Source organism: Rhinolophus sinicus, linkage group LG04 (assembly GCF_036562045.2).
Source record: "Rhinolophus sinicus isolate RSC01 linkage group LG04, ASM3656204v1, whole genome shotgun sequence".
NCBI lineage: Eukaryota > Metazoa > Chordata > Mammalia > Chiroptera > Rhinolophidae > Rhinolophus > Rhinolophus sinicus.
In genome coordinates this window covers 113,747,935-113,752,175 of record NC_133754.1, presented here as the reverse complement: position 1 = coordinate 113,752,175, position 4,241 = coordinate 113,747,935, and the positions used below count along the sequence as shown (strand labels likewise).

Below are 4,241 nucleotides of genomic sequence, written 5' to 3'. Positions count from 1 at the left end.
AGCAAGTTCTGACTGGTGAGTTATTATATAATAATGAGGATTGCACCATTAAGCCCATGTCCAAGTGCCAAAAGAAAAAAGCAAAACCTTAGTAATTACAAAGTTCAGACTGCAGCAGCGGTAGGTAGACTCTTGTTGAGAGCCTCTTACAGCAAAAGGAGAAGCAAGATGAGGCAAGAATGGAGAACAGCAGGAGGCTCTCTGCTGTGGACTGAGAAAGAGAACAGCTATCTATCAGAGGAGACGTGTTCAGATGTCCAGAAAGTGAGGCCGACACTGGAAAAGACCCAAGTACCACAAAAAGTAGGAAAAGACCATTAAAATGAGGAAGAGGTATGAAGAAAGGTAAGAATGGAACAGAGTGCCAAGAAACAAAGACCTCCTTCAAAACACCCACAGCCTGCAAGAGCAGTTGCCAGCCCATAATACTTCAGTATCGTGACTGCTGACGTGTCAACAAGCACACCTGGGCCTCTATCCGTGGATGATCTTTTCTTTTCCTATTACAGCTACCACCTCACAGGGGATCATGGAAGGTTACCAAGAATCATGGGAGTTTGTCATGAATCATGGAAGGCTAACGCTGTATGAGACATTTGCCATCTTGCATCCAAGAAACCTAGAGAAGTGATATGACGTGCCTACCGTTAGCCAACGCCTTCAATAGTCAAGTCAGTTTAGAAACTGGATCTAGTCCAGTTCAGTGTTGTTATTTTCTCTTGTTGCCCTCATCACCCCTCCCCCCACATCTGTTTCATGTGTTAATTTCAAAGGCATGGATGACTGCTGTCTACACAACTACTATCACAAGAGTTTCTGGGCCTCTCAGCCACCATGTGCACATAGACTACGTGTCTGCACTGAAGGCAAACAGCTGCAATGGAGGAAGCAATTAGCAAATCTCTGAATTATCCTTCTGATTACACTTAAATTCCAAAAGCTAATTGGCTAAAATGTTCCTCCTTAATTAGAAGCAATTAATATGTGAAACTAGGTATGCATTTCACAAGAGAGTTTGCATTTCATGATTGAAATCTCATAGTTCATTTACTAATGGTCTCTAATGGCCTGTAATCATAAGGTGCACACAATTAAGGTGGGATTTTCAAAGTGTAAGTAAGGGAGGATGCCTGAATTTATGAATTATTCTTTCGCTGCCAAAGATGTAGCTTGCTGCCACCTTGGACTGCAGAACACACAACATGAACACACGTACTTGCCAAACATACCCACATGCGAGGGAAGTCCTGACCTGTCAATTTTGACCCCTTCCGAATTTTCTCCTCTCTACTCTCATTGTCTCAAGGGTTGTCCTCTCTGAGAGGACTCTCCCCGCACCAAGATCAAAAGAAATCTATCCAAAATACAGATTCTAATGGTGGAGCCTCACCCTGAATAGCAAAAATACTGGTAATAAAAACCACCGTTTCTTGCTCAATAAAGGTCAGGACATAAGTTATTTCACCAAACAAAACCAATAAGCATGGTATCAATAGAGACTCGAAATGAGGAGAAAAGAGCGCTAAAATGCAGGAGGAGATAGAAAATAGGAAGAAGAGATGGGGGCAGGGCAGTGAAAAGGATGAGAAATTCATGATTACGGAGGTGAACTAAGAAAGCAAGAAGGAAAAGGCAAAGCCTGACTAAGAAGAAGGTACCAGCAGAGTTGAGGCCATGAGAGGAATTCCTCACCACACACCAAAGTAATTTTCTGAGAATCGTGGTGTTCTAAAACCAAAGAGGGAAGATAGATTATAAAGACACAGTGCCTGGCTGTCTCACTGCCTGGACATCGTGGTGGCTACTCCTGGTTGGGGGCCAGCTCGCACTCTAGACAGGAAGATGGTGGGAGCAAAGATGAAAAGTCAGTGGAATCAGTCAACTCTAGACCCTAACTCATTATGAAAAATGGAAAGTACGTGCTGGGGTGTAAGCAGGCTCTGAAAACGATCAGACCAGGCAAAGCAAAACTGGTCATCTTCACCAACAACTGCCCAGTTTGAGGAAATCGGAACTTGACTATTATGCCATGTCGGCCCAAACTGGTGTCCATCACCACAGTGGCAATAATATTGAATTGGGCCCAGCGTGTGCAAATACTACAAATCATGCACCCTGGCTACCATTGGTCCAGGTGACTCTATATCGTTAGAAGCATGCCAGAACAGACTCGTGAAAAGTAAATCATGCAAAAAATGTCCTTACTAAAACTGGCCAGAGCTTGATTAAAATACACACACACACACACACACACACACACACACACACACGCCTTTGTTTTATGTGTGAAGTTTTTCCTCTACCTTCCTTTCATTCTCCAAAATCTTAGAGTGATAGGTGTATTGACCAACTATAGCCCACAGGCCAAGTCCAAATACTACTTGTTTTTATAAATGAAGTTTTATTGAAACACACCTATGCCTATTCATTTATGTATTGTCTGTGGTTGTTTTCATCCTGCAATGGCAGAGTTGAGTAGTTGTGACAGAGATCATATGGCCCACAAAGCCTAAAATATTTATTATCTGGTCCGTTACAGAAAAAGTTTGCCACCTGTGATGTAGAGTATAATGCCTCCAGACCAAACCAAGTATCCACCCTGAGCCCCAGCCCAGACAAATGAGGCTGTTTCTTTCTATTTCTCAAACACACCGGGCATCGTTTGGCCTCAGGGCATTTGCCCTTATACTTCCCTCCCGATGGACTAGACATTCGTCTCCCAGACACCTGGCTCTCTCCCTCATTGAATTCAGGTCTTTGTTGAAATGTCTCCCTCTCAGGAGGGTCCTGCCTGACCACTTAGTTTAAAATTACAAATACAGCTTCTACTCCCACCCCAACACATCCTCGCTCCCTTTTTAACCTCATTTTAGTATGATCTAACATCCTCTCTATTTTGCCAACTTACTTGTTTATGGTCTCTCTTACCCTATTAGAATGTCAGCTCTTTGAAGACAGAGCTTTGGGGCCATGGTTCATCACCATAGCTCTGTATCTAGAATGGTTCCTGGAACACAGTGCTCAGTTAAGTACAGTACTTGTTAAAAGGATGAATCCTGAAAAATAACTACTATAATTACTCCTATTTTACAGATGAGAAAACTGAGACCCTATCAGTTTAAACGATTGGCTACAATCATTTACCATGCAAGTAAGGGGGAGAGTTAGTACTGGGTTCCTGAGCCTCTAGACTTAAACATGACTGTTGGGAACCATTTCTATTGTTCCTGTTTGTCTCTACTGTTCATTCATTCCACAGCTAGTTACTAAGCATAGCACCCTCTCTAGAAACAGGCACCGTTTTAGATTCTGTGCAGGATAAAAAGAGAAATAGGACTGTAGTCCCTGACATGAAGAGCATTAAAATCTATTTCTATCTCTCCATAAATATACATATATACAAATACACATGTAAAGGCATTCTTGGTTTCTTTTACTTTACTTTTTAAAAATTGTTATTAGCTTTAGGTGTACAAAACAATGTAATAGACATTTCACCCCTCACAAAGTGATAACGCCCTCCCCCAATCTACTAACCCTCTGACATCGTATATATCTATTACAATTCCATTGACTCTATTCCCTATGCTGTACTCCATATCCCGTGACTATATATATATTAAGTTATAGTTGACATTCAATATTATTCAGCTTCAACTTCAGGTGTACAGCACAGTGTTCAGGCATCTACACCTTCCATGAAGTGGTCTCCCTAATTAGACGAGTGCCCATCAGAAACCCTACAAAATCTTTACAACATTATTGATTATATTCCCCAAACTGTCTTTCATATCCCCATGGCAATATTGTAGTTACAATTTATGTGGTTTAATCCCTTCCCCTTCTCCCTCATCCCCACCCCACTCCCAACTAGCAACCAGCAGTTTTTCCTCTATATCTCTGAGACTATTTCTGTTTACTTTGCTCATTTATTCAGTTCTTTAGATTCCACATATAAGTGAGATCATATGGTATTTGTCTTTCTCTGACTGACTTATTTCACTTAGCATAATGTTCTCTAGGTCCATCCATATCGTTGCAAATGGTAACATTTCTTTCTTCTTTATAGCTGAGCAACACTCCATTATATAAATGTACCCCAGTTTCTTAATCCAGTCGTCTACCGATGGGCATTTCAGTTGTTTCCAAGTTTCAACTATTGTAAATAGTGCTGCAGTAAACATAGGGCTGTGTACATTTTTTCAAATTAGCATCTTGGATTTCTTTGGAAAGATACCTCA

At 41.3% G+C, this 4,241-nt stretch overlaps 1 pseudogene; it reads left to right on the top strand.

Moving 5' to 3' along the window:
• The first annotated feature begins 322 nt into the window (after nt 1-322).
• Nucleotides 323-2,183, top strand: LOC141571260 (large ribosomal subunit protein eL30 pseudogene; annotated as a pseudogene).
• The last annotated feature ends 2,058 nt before the right edge of the window (nt 2,184-4,241 follow it).